Genomic DNA, 16011 nt, shown 5'->3' on the forward strand with positions numbered 1-16011 from the left:
TGTGACAAGGATACCACAAATCTACACGTCCTCACTCGGATTTTCTAAACTTTCATTGCAGGGGAGTTACCACAAGACGGTTTTGTTCCAATATACAACGAAAAGATCAAAACAAAGACGTTAATTACAGCAACGAGGTAGGTCTCGAATGATCTTTTATTGAATTAAAGATATTCATCTGTTTCGGTTTTATTTCATGGCATGGCAACAGAAAATATCAGTGACTTCGGGGAAAGCGGAAACTTTCACTTGCAGAACCACTCAAATCAACGACGGGCAGCAAGGGCAGCTTATTGGTAATTCTGAACGGGATTTAAAAATTGTAAATATAAAAATAAATGAGTAACAAACGAAAAATCACCTTATTTCTTTTTTTTTCACTTTTGTTTATAACAATACAATGAAAATGGCTATTTGTATTCGATGTATGGGATTTCAAAACTTTATGCAAAAAATGTATAATTTCCAAAAAACCATTCGTCGATATAAAATACGTTTATACTAGCTGAAGCTTGATGTGTCAAAATGCATCACAATGAGTGAATAGATCGAATATGGTTTTAGAATGGTATTTAGCTTATTTAGTATTTTATTTTCTTAGCGTGTACGACACTCCTCTGGTGTGAATTCCTTGACAATATAAGCGTATCGTCTCTCATAATCTGATGTATGCGAATGCATACCACAGTGTTTGACTATTCGCTTGATGATTACTTTACATTGATAAACCATAGTAGTACTTTTGGCATTTCTCTGAAGTAGCTGTATAGGCAACTCTTCAGTAGATAAGTTTTTTGCATTAGGGACACACGAATTCACGTCAAGCAAAGAGTAGCTAGTCATGTTGATATCCGGGTTTGCGCAGTCGTACGCAATCAGACCGGATGGTTGTGACTCGTCTAATGATCCAAATACTGTACCGATATAAAACAGCATCATTAAGGCCTTAAGGGTTCCGGCTACTGGCATCGAGATCCTAGGAAGTCGTTTGGTAGTATCATTGCGAGGTTCGTTTATGGTGTTTTCTAATAACCGTTGACTGGTCGGGTTTGTTTTATTACGTTTTGATTCCCACTGATCTCGCAATTCCTTTACCTTGTCTATGTCGATCTTACGACGCTTTCCCCAAGAATTGGGTCCTAAAATTTTTAATGAAATCTTGTTTTTATTTAATAACACGAAAGAGCATGTTACTGTAACTACTTTGGCAATTTTTCCCGCTCAAATAATGGCTATATCATGTTTAAACTTTAATTTAAAAATTTGGTCCATAAATGAACCTTGACACTTTTGATCATGTTTGACGTTCGCTTAGTCGACAAAAACACCACAGGGGTTTTAGTTCGACCACTGGGGTTGTTCCTATCTGACATTTCGTAAGGGACACGGAACACAAAATACACCCAAAATTTGAGTTTAAGCCAAAGGATGTGACAAAATCTAAAAAAATGGTTTTTGGGCTTAAACCAACGGAAAACATTAGAAAATTTAGTAAACATGTATTTCTGGCCTAAACTTAAGCGTTTGGCACTAAAATTGGGACAGGGCTTTAGGACCCTATTAAAACTGACCTTCGCCTTATCCAGATAGTTATTCGAGTTAGTATATGGAACTTCTGTTTCAGGATTGTCAATTTTTCGCTTAGTTAGTGTTCTTGCCAAATCTGCTTCTGTGAATTTTCCTCCTTTTTAAGCCGTCGATGTTGTAGGAAGATGTATTAGCTTCTCGTGATAAAACTCTTCCCTATGGTGATTGACTATGGGTTCATTCATTTATTTCATAACGCCGAAAATGTCCATTTTCGACACCCACCCACCCCCTCGTAACGCTTTTTGTATGAACATTCTACAAATTTTGTATGAGCCGTAACATCTTGAGGACACCCACCCACCCCCTTTAGCGTTATGACATTTGTGAATGAGCCCTATACACACGTCTTTAACCTTCACGCTAAGATCAGTCTACCCAAATATGAGTAAAGTTTACCCATAATCGCCAAAAAGTGCACACACTCATTTTATGGGTAAAGTGACTTTACTCATAAATAGGTTAACGGCTGATACCCATAAATAGGTACATTGTTCGCAAGAAAAATCATAGAAAAAAATACCCAAATATGAGTAATTGTTTTCTCTTTTCAACAAAATGTCAGCTATAGCATATTTGCTTAATTTATCAGAAATAAAACAACTGCATTATGAACTATTCTTATAGCTTTATTGAAATAGCATAATATAAAGAATAGAAACCGACATAATTATGTAGAATTGCGATGTCGCTGGTAAAATGGTTGGCTCCTGTTGGGTCACTGGTTCTGGCGAGTGCGCCGGCTTCGAAAACTTTCCGGTCGCAGTACTGAGATGGTAGCCGCGCAAAATTATTTTTGGCCTGAATAATGTCTGAAAAAAAATATACTTAACACAACCCGGTCAACCAGCCTATGAACTACTTCAAATATCTTTATCCAATAATAAATATTTCTGTCGCTTGTTCTTTACTGTTCATTTCGTTACATATATTCAAGTATCTTCATCAATCTATAAAACCTTATGAGTGTCTTTCTTTATCAAGCATACAATATAGATCTTCAAAGAAATGATACTAAATTTCGTTAGATCATGTTTTATCAAATGGGCTTTAGTCACCTTCATGAATATTCATCGAAAAACGTGTAACGAATGATGTCAAAATAAAGTTATATATTGACAAAGAAAAATGAAGCTGTGTATCGAAGCATCTTTATCATTCTTTTCCGTATCGTTTCGTAAAGCAGCGTAAAGGTATTCTGGTACATCGCATGGCAGGTTTCGATGTTTTGATTTTCCAAGGATCGGCATATTTGAGACCGAATATGATTCTGCATGGCTTTTTCGGATCTTTTCTTTCAGATCCGAAACATTACTGATAAGCATTTTAAATATCATAACCAGAAGGATGCTCTTAAATTGGTAGGTATTATCGCAAATATGTATGCGCAAGAAACATGCCTGCTGCTAGAGTGCTGGTCATTCTTGAGGCCTAGTTCATGAATGCCTCTTGCCACCCTTAAGGATGTGATATAGTGTGGCATAGTTGATAAGTGTCCTTCGGCTTGGTATTCCTCTAACAATTAGAGTTCAATTCCCAATCAAAAAGATATTGACAAAAAAAATCATATTAAACATAAACGGTTCGGTTCGCATGGAACCCCACAATGTTTTTGGTAAATGATTATTTTTTTTCAAAGTCGGTAAAGCAGAAGAAGTCCGCTTATTTTGGTGTCGAAATTTTGATAACATTTATCGAATATTCTTGATGCAAAGTTATTTTTTTACGAATCGATGACGATCGCTATCGATTTGTTATATGAGCGTCTTTAAAGCTCGATATAAAGAAAAGTGAAGAAATTCAAAGAAATGGTTGACCGGGAATGGACACTTATATACGATTCTGGTTTACTTACTTTCAGTAAAAAATAAATATTCCGTCACCTCATTCCAAGTATACTGCTCCAAGACTCCAAGCAAACGGGCCGCACAGCTTGCTGACATATTTTTTATTTTTCATCCAAATATGGGTAAAAGACTTACCCATATTTGGGTAAAATAAGTTCACCAATAATATGGGTGAATTTTACCAATTTTTATTGGTATATTTTACCCATAAAATGAGTTTTACTTCAAAAACCCATAAATGGGTAGTTTCGTTACCTATTTTTGGGTAATCTGATCTTAGCGTGTTGGGCAATTTGCTTATATATATCTTTGCGTTTTACTTTCATTGCCTCCGTTATCTGCTTCCTTGTGGGTAATACCCTTTTAGTCTCAGGGGGTTCAGTTTACAGGTTGGAAGTTATTGGTTTATTGTTTATCTTTTGTATTGGCCCTTGTGGTTTAGGATTAGGCTTTTCTATTTTGTCGTGTTCCTCTGTCGTAGTTTCCTTTTGATCACTAATTGAAACATGAATCAAGTTTGATTCTTCCTTTTTAATTTTTACTTGGCAAAACATTTCTTTTATGTCACCCGCTGTAGAAAATGCTCCTTCCCTGAATCTGGTGGTTACACCAAACGACGAAGTAGTAGCATCGGGACCAGATAACAGTGTGGAATTTAGAGAAAATCCCTTGTTCTTTGCCGCTGCGTCAAATACTAAGCGTGGCTTTGGGGGGTGCTTGTTTCTATTATAAACAATGAAATGAGGAAGGTAGTAAATCTCCTTTTCCCATTCTTCCAGCTCTTCTTCCGAGAGCTTTCTTGCATACCCTTTTTTGACATAGTCATTTTTAATAGCATTCATCCAGTCCTTCACCTCATCCTTTGCTGTGAAACGCGATTCTTCATTCACTAGGCGTCTATAAGCCTGTGTGTAGCTCTCGGGTAGCTTGGTATTATCCTCTTTCCAAAGCAGTCCAATCTCATAACGACCTCCGTCGTATTTTAATGTCTTTTTTATAATTTCCTTTGCCCTGGTATCTTCTTTGGACTCTGGCATGATGGCTAGAACCTTTACGCCAAAATCCTCCACTGAGGAATATTTACGGAGTGTTTTATTTAACTCCTCATCTTCTTGGATCATCATAACGCGATCCTCGTGAACGTTCCCACTTATGTTTCCAAAGATTAGCCACCCAAGTGGCGTCTCTATGGCTATTGGTTGGTTTGGCCCCGCGTATTTTCGTTTAAGGGGCGTCAATAAGTGGCTGTGATTCAGTCCAATGAGAATTTTGGGTTGTGCCCTTTTATAGGCGACGATTGGAAGTTCCCTGAGATGTGGATAATCTTGGCACATTTCTTGGTAATTAATCGTTTGAATCGGTAGCTGTAAATTAGCTACTGTTCGCACGTTTTCAATTAAATATTTGGAGCCATTCTCTACTCCTTTTATTTCAAACTTTACCTTAGTACTGTATTTTTCTTCTCTTGAATGGTTCTGTGTCCACTTTATTCTTAAGGGAGTGGGAATCCCTTCTAGTTGAAGTTGATCGGCGATTTCGTCATCGATCAAAGTTAATGAAGCTCCAGGATCTAGAAACGCGTACGTTTCTACAAATATATTCCCATTCCTTAGAGTCACAGGAATTATTTGGTAAAATACCTGCGACACTACTTGATGGTGGAGATTCGTTTGTGCTACCGTAGTAGTATTTGCATCGTCATTTTTTTTTGCCCCGACGGTTTATTTACGTGGTTGTTGACAGGCCTTTTGAAATGGAGCATTGGATGATGTTTTCCTTGGCATCCTAGTTGTCCACATCGTTTTTCATTATGGCATGGCCCACGATGTTTTTTCAAACATACGAAACAACCTCGATTGTTATTTACTGCCTTGTTTCTATTCCAGGGGGTCATTTTTCTGAACTGGGGACAGTCGTTTACGCGGTGATCTTGTTTGCAGATGTAACATTGACCACTAGCCTCTTGGTGCAGATTAATTCTATTTCTGCGTTCCATCGGATAGCGGTTCATTTCCCTTTGAACGTCTGCTCTTGGTTTTATAAAATCTTGTAAAATGGTAAAGATCTTGGAGAGTCGGTACGGTGCTCCCGCTAGCAGAGTTGGAGCTATTTGTCTCCATCCGCTTGACCTGCTGATCATAGGGTAGTTTAGCAACAATGTCTTCTACCAACCTTGGATCCGTTAAATATTCAAACTTTTTCATAGCGTTCAAATGAGAAACGAGGTTCTCTAAAGTGTCCGCTATTTCTATTACAGTGAAATGGCCACCGGGTTTTATTCTCTCGACATCATCCCGGAGTTCCTTGTATATTCTTTTGAATTGGCCGTACTGACGTTCCAATCTTTCCAGAATTTGATTTATGTTGGAAGGATCCAACATTAGCGCTTGAACGCTTAACGCCTTTTGCAATCGAATAAGGTTTTCCGAATTCGAGTATTCTCCTGTTTCTGTGGTTTCAAGGAATTGTCTCTTGAAACCATGCCATTCTCTGGCGATACCGGAAAAGGTTGGTAAAGTTGGTAACTGCCGTCTCATTAGGACGGATAAAACCTTTCCTTCCGTTATTTCTTAGCCATTTATGGATTCCTCTGATTGTGACCTGAATTTTGATCGTCGTATTACTTTGGCAAGACTTTGTAAAACATCTTGCTTAGAGTCTTCTTCTTTTTCTTTTTCTTCTAACTCTTCTTTGCATTTTTTAAGCTCTTCTTCTAAAGAGTTGAAATGAGCCTTAGTTTCCCTTTCGACTCTAGCGTGTTCCTCCGCTTCGTAATTAATTTGCAACAGCTGTTTGCGCATTTCAGCCATAGCAGATTCATCCTCAAAGCATTGAATGCAGAGCCAAGGTTCTTTTGGCTTCGGAGCTTGAGTCAACCCGGTACAATGAAGGTGAAACCAGTGATCGCATTTGTCACAAGCGACCATTGTTCCATCTCCGTCCGGTTTGATGCAAAGCCGACAATGACCTTGATCATTTATAACGAATTTCGTGTTTGGGCATCACGAATTTCGTACGGAGAGTTATGAGAAAATTTTATTTACGGCCCAATGTCTTGGTATGGGAAGCCTTTCTTGACGTGTTGGTGGTAATGGGTACCTATTTGTTATGTTTTTTTTTTATATCTCTTGAATACAGACCGTAGTCTTTTACACTGTCGAGCTCATTGAGCGCCGACTATTTTATATATATATATATATATATATATATATATATATATATATATATATATATATATATATATTAAATATCTCTTGAACACAGACCGTAGTCTTTTACACTGTCGAGCTCATTGAGCGCCGACTATTTATATATATATATATATATATATATATATATATATATATATATATATATATATATATATATATATATATATATATATATATATATATATATATATATATATATATATATATATATATATATATATATATAAAATAGTCGGCGCTCAATGAGCTCGACAGTGTAAAAGACTACGGTCTGTATTCAAGAGATATAAAAAAAAAACATAACAAATAGGTACCCATTACCACCAACACGTCAAGAAAGGCTTCCCATACCAAGACATTGGGCCGTAAATAAAATTTTCTCATAACTCTCCGTACGAAATTCGTGATGCCCAAACACGAAATTCGTTATAAATGATCAAGGTCATTGTCGGCTTTGCATCAAACCGGACGGAGATGGAACAATGGTCGCTTGTGACAAATGCGATCACTGGTTTCACCTTCATTGTACCGGGTTGACTCAAGCTCCGAAGCCAAAAGAACCTTGGCTCTGCATTCAATGCTTTGAGGATGAATCTGCTATGGCTGAAATGCGCAAACAGCTGTTGCAAATTAATTACGAAGCGGAGGAACACGCTAGAGTCGAAAGGGAAACTAAGGCTCATTTCAACTCTTTAGAAGAAGAGCTTAAAAAATGCAAAGAAGAGTTAGAAGAAAAAGAAAAAGAAGAAGACTCTAAGCAAGATGTTTTACAAAGTCTTGCCAAAGTAATACGACGATCAAAATTCAGGTCACAATCAGAGGAATCCATAAATGGCTAAGAAATAACGGAAGGAAAGGTTTTATCCGTCCTAATGAGACGGCAGTTACCAACTTTACCAACCTTTTCCGGTATCGCCAGAGAATGGCATGGTTTCAAGAGACAATTCCTTGAAACCACAGAAACAGGAGAATACTCGAATTCGGAAAACCTTATTCGATTGCAAAAGGCGTTAAGCGTTCAAGCGCTAATGTTGGATCCTTCCAACATAAATCAAATTCTGGAAAGATTGGAACGTCAGTACGGCCAATTCAAAAGAATATACAAGGAACTCCGGGATGATGTCGAGAGAATAAAACCCGGTGGCCATTTCACTGTAATAGAAATAGCGGACACTTTAGAGAACCTCGTTTCTCATTTGAACGCTATGAAAAAGTTTGAATATTTAACGGATCCAAGGTTGGTAGAAGACATTGTTGCTAAACTACCCTATGATCAGCAGGTCAAGCGGATGGAGACAAATAGCTCCAACTCTGCTAGCGGGAGCACCGTACCGACTCTCCAAGATCTTTACCATTTTACAAGATTTTATAAAACCAAGAGCAGACGTTCAAAGGGAAATGAACCGCTATCCGATGGAACGCAGAAATAGAATTAATCTGCACCAAGAGGCTAGTGGTCAATGTTACATCTGCAAACAAGATCACCGCGTAAACGACTGTCCCCAGTTCAGAAAAATGACCCCCTGGAATAGAAACAAGGCAGTAAATAACAATCGAGGTTGTTTCGTATGTTTGAAAAAACATCGTGGGCCATGCCATAATGAAAAACGATGTGGACAACTAGGATGCCAAGGAAAACATCATCCAATGCTCCATTTCAAAAGGCCTGTCAACAACCACGTAAATAAACCGTCGGGGCAAAAAAAAATGACGATGCAAATACTACTACGGTAGCACAAACGAATCTCCACCATCAAGTAGTGTCGCAGGTATTTTACCAAATAATTCCTGTGACTCTAAGGAATGGGAATATATTTGTAGAAACGTACGCGTTTCTAGATCCTGGAGCTTCATTAACTTTGATCGATGACGAAATCGCCGATCAACTTCAACTAGAAGGGATTCCCACTCCCTTAAGAATAAAGTGGACACAGAACCATTCAAGAGAAGAAAAATACAGTACTAAGGTAAAGTTTGAAATAAAAGGAGTAGAGAATGGCTCCAAATATTTAATTGAAAACGTGCGAACAGTAGCTAATTTACAGCTACCGATTCAAACGATTAATTACCAAGAAATGTGCCAAGATTATCCACATCTCAGGGAACTTCCAATCGTCGCCTATAAAAGGGCACAACCCAAAATTCTCATTGGACTGAATCACAGCCACTTATTGACGCCCCTTAAACGAAAATACGCGGGGCCAAACCAACCAATAGCCATAGAGACGCCACTTGGGTGGCTAATCTTTGGAAACATAAGTGGGAACGTTCACGAGGATCGCGTTATGATGATCCAAGAAGATGAGGAGTTAAATAAAACACTCCGTAAATATTTCTCAGTGGAGGATTTTGGCGTAAAGGTTCTAGCCATCATGCCAGAGTCCAAAGAAGATACCAGGGCAAAGGAAATTATAAAAAAGACATTAAAATACGACGGAGGTCGTTATGAGATTGGACTGCTTTGGAAAGAGGATAATACCAAGCTACCCGAGAGCTACACACAGGCTTATAGACGCCTAGTGAATGAAGAATCGCGTTTCACAGCAAAGGATGAGGTGAAGGACTGGATGAATGCTATTAAAAATGACTATGTCAAAAAAGGGTATGCAAGAAAGCTCTCGGAAGAAGAGCTGGAAGAATGGGAAAAGGAGATTTACTACCTTCCTCATTTCATTGTTTATAATAGAAACAAGCACCCCCCAAAGCCACGCTTAGTATTTGACGCAGCGGCAAAGAACAAGGGATTTTCTCTAAATTCCACACTGTTATCTGGTCCCGATGCTACTACTTCGTCGTTTGGTGTAACCACCAGATTCAGGGAAGGAGCATTTTCTACAGCGGGTGACATAAAAGAAATGTTTTGCCAAGTAAAAATTAAAAAGGAAGAATCAAACTTGATTCATGTTTCAATTAGTGATCAAAAGGAAACTACGACAGAGGAACACGACAAAATAGAAAAGCCTAATCCTAAACCACAAGGGCCAATACAAAAGATAAACAATAAACCAATAACTTCCAACCTGTAAACTGAACCCCCTGAGACTAAAAGGGTATTACCCACAAGGAAGCAGATAACGGAGGCAATGAAAGTAAAACGCAAAGATATAAGCACAGACAAACAGACGTCACACTCTCATCATTGTCCATCGACCACCTTTTTAACGGTCGATTTAAAAATATGGTAGGTGGCCAATCCACCACCCGCAGCGCTCGCATCGTTTTTGTTCGTGTTTGACGTTTACACACTACCGCCATCTGTTGGCCCGTCGGCCAAACACGCTGATTTTAGCATTGGGCGTGTACGTCCTCGTGACTATGATTTTGATCGAGATTTGTTCGAAGTGTTACGTCTGTTTGTCTGTGATATAAGCAAATTGCCCAACACGCTAATATATATATATATATATATATATATATATATATATATATATATATATATATATATATATATATATATATATATATATATATATATATATATATATATATATATATATATATATATATATATATATATATATATATATATATATATATATATATATATATATATATATATATATATATATATATATATATATATATATATATATATATATATATATATATATATATATATATATATATATATATATATATATATCTTGAACACAGACCGTAGTCTTTTACTCTGTCGAGCTCATTGAGCGCCGACTATTTTTTTTATATATATATTAATTTTTCAACTTAAGATTGTTAAAATCTTTTGATAGTGCTGCCTTATATTTGGCAGCTAGAGGTTTTGGCTGTTCATATCGGAATTTAGATACAGTTTGCACTACCTCTTTTTGCTTATTAGTTCCAGGCCACAAGGTTAGCTTGTAATGCCTTGATTCACATAATTTATTATTAGCGATTGGTGTGTTTATCCAACGCTTATGGCTTTCCGAATCTTTGATTTTGAGATATTGACGTTCTCTTTCGTTAAATACGCTTGCAACGTCCTTTATTTGTTTTAAAAGGGCGCCCGAATAAAAAATACAATACAATAACAATATAACGTATTGTAACAGTACCATTCAATATATTGGAAATACAATACAGTATATGTAAAATGACAATACAATTACAGTACAATATATTGTTTTGAACAGTTCACTGTACGGTATATGAGATTTTTGCAATATAATGTATGGGTGGTTAAGTATCGTAACAATACAAATATAGATATTTTCTCATACAATAATTTTGAAAATACAATACGATATAATGTTCATGTATTGTCTTGATTAACAATTCGTGTATTGTTGTACAATACAAAAACAATTCAACGAACTGTATCATGGTTGCATTCGTCGTTACAGCTAATGTCAAGTGACTTCTAAAAAACTACTTATTTTTACTTTTTGAATATTTTTCACCCAACATTTCTTGCTTTCTGAACTTGTTTTGTTTATTTCTTTCAGCAAAGCTACATAGAAAAAAGCAACAGTTGTTTTACGCGAAAATAGGAATTTGACCAAAATTGTAAGGTATAAAACCAATTAAAAACAATACAATGTTCTGTTACAATATATTATATTGTTTTTGAACTATATATCCAAACAAGAATAATATTGCTCGACATTCAATTACAATACGCTGTATTGTATCTAATACGTTATATTGTACATTAATGGTTTATCCCATTCACTGAATGATACGTTTTTATCCGGGCGTCGTTAGACATCTATAATTATATATATTTACTTGAACACTTCTAAATGTGACTTCGGTGATTGTTGCGACAAATTTTGTGTGATATATGCAATCAATCGACCTAAGTTCTTTCGGTATGCTGTCGAATTATACAATTGTCATCCACAATTACTTCCGTACTCTAATCGTTATTAGAGTACTTATCCTTTACACCTTTACACTTTTAACACTTTTCACTAACGCGCGGAGAGTTCTACTTCCTCTCTGGAGCCACCATGTCGAAGTCCGACCTGTGACGACCGTTTTACTTATTACTCGCGAAGGTTTTGACGGTCGACACCGGTGTTCTTCTCCGTTTTTCTTTTCGTTTTCCGCTAGAGAGTGAATCGTAAATAAGGAATCTTTCCTATTTTCCTTTCAAGTTTGATAGACTTGAAATGAAAATTAACGTCTTCCAAGTCCTAGACTGCGTGAGGATTGACACTTCTATAGTTCGGTGAGAAGTGGCAAAAGGACTCACACCCAAAGTCTAGTCTTTAAAAATACGTTTGGAAAAGGAGAAAGGGAGTTGGGAAATCCTTTAATCCAGGACTGCGTGAGGGTTGGCACTTCTATAGTTCGGTGAGAAGTGACAAGAGAACTCACGCCCAAAGTCTGGAAGAATGGAAGGTTTAAAGGTGTATAAGGGTAGGTTTTCGAAGGAGTGACAACCTCTTAGCTGGAGTTCGACAACTAAACAAGCATTTATTCATCGGCGTCAGGCCGCTTTTATAGGCTAAGTTGGTTCTATCTTCTCATTTGGTCATAGGGACAAAAAGAGAAGTCAAACCCTAATTATTCTAACTTAAAACTACATTTCATTTCCCTTGCTTCCTCACGCCTACGAGTACGGCCCAACTTTTATTACTTTTCATTCCCGCGTTCAATCTGTTCTATCGCAATAGATGCATGCCGGCTCTAAATAATCATCCCGTCATGCATCGATCCTAGCGCTATCGGACCTCCCTCGCCACTAGACGGCTGCGCATGTATACTTTTTTGGGAGTTTTATTACCCTGCCGGCGATCGTCCCTAGGGCCTTTCCTTATTATCGCTGCCGATTCTGTAGAACCTTAGCAAGACGAAACATGGAGATCACTTCCACATAGTTCAACTACCTTCTGGTAAGTTGACTTGCCACCTAAAGGGACGCGTCTTTGCCTTGTTGACAAAGGGTAATTATGGCCGCAATTTACGACCTTTCTATTTATGCCTATTTTCCCTTGCGCTTAACCGCCGGGCTCTTTCAAACTTTGTCCATGCGCATCGATCGGTGCAGGCATTCGAGATGCAGTTGCATTAGAATGCGTACAGATAAGCAGCCGTCATGCATTTATTTTGGTTCTTTTTACGATTATTTCTTTCCCTCACGCGGTGCTTGTTCATTTAAAGGGCTGGCGCACTTGTGGAGTTCGAAAGTTAGTTAGGGAAATTTTCGAGAAGGAACCTTTTTTCTTATTCCTTCCTCTGTCTACAGGATCGGGTTCGATGTCAATGCACTTGTTACTGTTGCCCATATGTTGGGTCGTGTTTGTTTTTCTATCCCTCTTCGGGTTTACAATCTTAGGTTATTGACCAATTGAAGGTTGAGTCAGAATTGATTCTAATTCTGGAAACTTTTTTCAGAAGGGCGAATCTAACAAAATTTAGAAATTGAGTTTAATACTTGGCTGGTTCCTGCATGCAACATAGTTTTAAGAAATGCAAGAAAAAAATATTTTACTCGAACTACTAGTTGATAAATCATGAAAAACAAAACGGCGTAATTAATTGTTTGATTCGATTTTTCTTAGTGTGCTATTCCGCCTTTTTTCCTGCACACCACACATATGGTGGCAAAAGGGCTAATTGGTAATCTTCATTATATTTGGGCATTTCAATATTTTTGCGCTTTTCTTTCACAAAAACTTACTAATAAATTACTTTATTAGTTATTTTGTGATAATAAAAGTTCATGCTATCCATCAGACTAGTAACTGGAATTATTGAACAACAAAATAACAATCCAGAGCAAGCGAAAGTACGGTGGAAATTTCATCTATATTACCATCGATCACCACCCAAAATCATCACTTCTCTTGGCTACCGTACTTTTACGGCATTTATGTTACTAAAGATAATGATAAATGTACACAAAATACCTGTTTAAATACATAATGGACCACTTCTCACCGCTAGTGGGAGTCATCCAATAGGGAACACGAATGTTATCCCAATTGCAGGCGTCGATCTTTGACTTCTTCCTGTAGCCATGTACTCAGCTGCATTTCCTCTGGAGACACCACTTGACCGGGGAATCTAATTAATAGGAAGAAAACCAACCATCAGATGCGGGGGGAACGGTCGGTGTTTTTTACGCATTGATCGCTTTGAACAGTCAGCAGATTTGGCTGGAACATAAATAACAGACTTACCTCCGGGTTCCCGTGGCTTCTCAAAGCGGTACGTTTCTGGTTGTGCCATTAAGTGATAGTACCAGTGAGGAATGCTGGTATTTTTCACTATTTTTAACTTTTTTATTATATTTTTATGCTCGATTCAACACGGCGTAATTAACATAGAAGAAAACGAAAGGGATAAACAAATCGGCGAGTCTGACAGATGATTTGTCAGTTGGACGCAGCCAATAGGCCTATTCACATGACGTCTCAAATCAGCTGATCGGGAAGCACTTTGACAGTTCTTCTATGAAAATGACAGGCCCGCGTTAGCACCGGTCCTCCACCGATGTAAACAAATGCATAGACGGATCTGTCACATGAAAAGGCCTATGGGCTCAATTGGAATTACGATTTGACAAAGGACGAATATTCTGAAGGGCGCAATGAGAACGATGTTTCGAAAAGGGCTGGGCGATATTTTTCTTAAATTAGTGTGGCAAAATGATTATAGAAAAATATGATAATTGGTGAAATGATAGATCAATTGATAATCAATATGATAAAAAGTAATGCGGGTTAAAAATAGTGTGTATAGGAAATAGAGAATTAATTTCTTGTGAGGAAATTTCAATCAATAATTTCTCATATTGTCATCAATGTCAATTTCGCCGTTTTGAAAAAAGTGCACAGAATTAATTTTTAATTTGCAAATTTTGAAACTACTGCGTCAGCAACAGCACTTATTCTAGGAAACCCTCGACGTTTTCTCTCCGTGTATACCCTTATTCCGAAATCGACAGGGCTGCCACATGTACAGATTTATCTGTATTACACAGATTTTTTTATTCTGACACAGGTTTGATTCGTATGGAACATAGATTTTCTTTCAAAAAATTTTGTATGGACACAGATTTTTTTGTATGGGACACATTTTCTAACCTCGTGGATACAGATTTTTTATCAAATCATCTGGCAGCTCTGGAAATCGATCGAGCGATGACAGATAGAAGTGACAGCTCGTTGATCGATTCCGATCGACAAAACCGCGTCGAACTCATCGCATCAGCGCCATCATTTTTTCACGCGTTTCGTGGGTGTGTTGGTGTGGGCACGCTCATCCCGTAGCGGGGTAGCGAAAAAGTCTTCTAGCTCCAGCAGATAGTGTGAGTGATAGCGCAGTCAGTGCTTCGAAGAGTGGTGATCCGCAAGAAAGTCGGGACTGAGTTTTCTTCAGCATTTTTCATCAATTTTCTGACGGAAAATTCAACGGAAAACAGCCTAGCTCGCCGTTTTCTCACACACGTTCGGTATTTGCTGCTAAGGAACCATTTCTATTCGGAGTGGAAACATCCCGGGTAGGATTAATTTGGAACCGAATTTGCTGTCCAAGACTGCGACCGCGAAAAAAAAGGAAGAGGAACATAGCATCGCCAAAGGAAAGTGTGGTCGGTCCAGTGTGTGAGTGTGTGTGTTTGGCCAATTCATCCGACAGAGTGATCCACAAGCACATCCCTCAAGGCAGCAGAAAAGGAAGATCGCTTATTCCGTGTCGTCGTCGCAGAAAGTAGTGTGAAAAACGACGAAGAACAGGCGGCGCAGTCCCGGTTTCGTGAAACAACATTGAAAAAGGGGAGCAAAGTCACAGTCGGCGGAAGAAAAATCCACATAAATCGTCCTGGTGTTCCAATCAACCGAAAAGGTAAGTTCCTGTCAGGATGTTTTTCGATCCGACCGAGGAGTTCGGGGCTCATCCTCCGATCTGGGGCGATTATTATTTTGTACACACATGACGGATGATGCCATTTTTAACCTAGAATTTTGCCTACCAGTGATAGAGGGGTGTGCGAAAATATAATATTGGCAACAAAGGTGAAGTCCGTGGACGGAGTTCATATCAAATCTAAAGCTAATCGAGTCCACCAGGGCACGTGCTCCGATTGGAAGGGTTGGGGTCGACCGGGTTCGGCTTGACCATTCGATGAGACGCCCGATTTTCGCTGGGAAAATGGGCCTTCGCTTCGCAGTTCGCGGACGCCATAAAGGAGCAGAAGAGAGCACCTACCTACTACGATTTTGTCTGCGATATGTGTGTATGGCGGGCGACACGCACACCAACCAACAACGGCACTGTGGGTCATGGATGTGGAATTGTGGGTAGTTTTTTTTCGTGATGAATCATTGTTATTATTAAATTATTTTGTCTTCGAGAAGTTTGCCTGGGTTGTCTCTCAATTTAATTACTCTAATGATTTATTTAAATTAATTTTA

General features: G+C 38.1%; 1 protein-coding gene across 2 annotated transcripts in view; it reads left to right on the forward strand.

Annotated features, from left to right (window-relative positions):
* Nucleotides 1-14895: 14895 nt before the first annotated feature.
* The window catches only part of LOC5579809 (ras GTPase-activating protein-binding protein 1), a 40678-nt gene continuing 39562 nt past the window's right edge, over nt 14896-16011 (forward strand). For both annotated transcript variants that reach the window (XM_021838846.1, XM_001650995.2), the window contains exon 1: nt 14896-15442. The gene's annotated coding sequence lies outside the window, so the exon portion shown is untranslated. The remainder of the gene's footprint in view (nt 15443-16011) is intronic.

Source organism: Aedes aegypti, chromosome 1 (assembly GCF_002204515.2).
Source record: "Aedes aegypti strain LVP_AGWG chromosome 1, AaegL5.0 Primary Assembly, whole genome shotgun sequence".
Taxonomy (NCBI): Eukaryota; Metazoa; Arthropoda; class Insecta; order Diptera; family Culicidae; genus Aedes; species Aedes aegypti.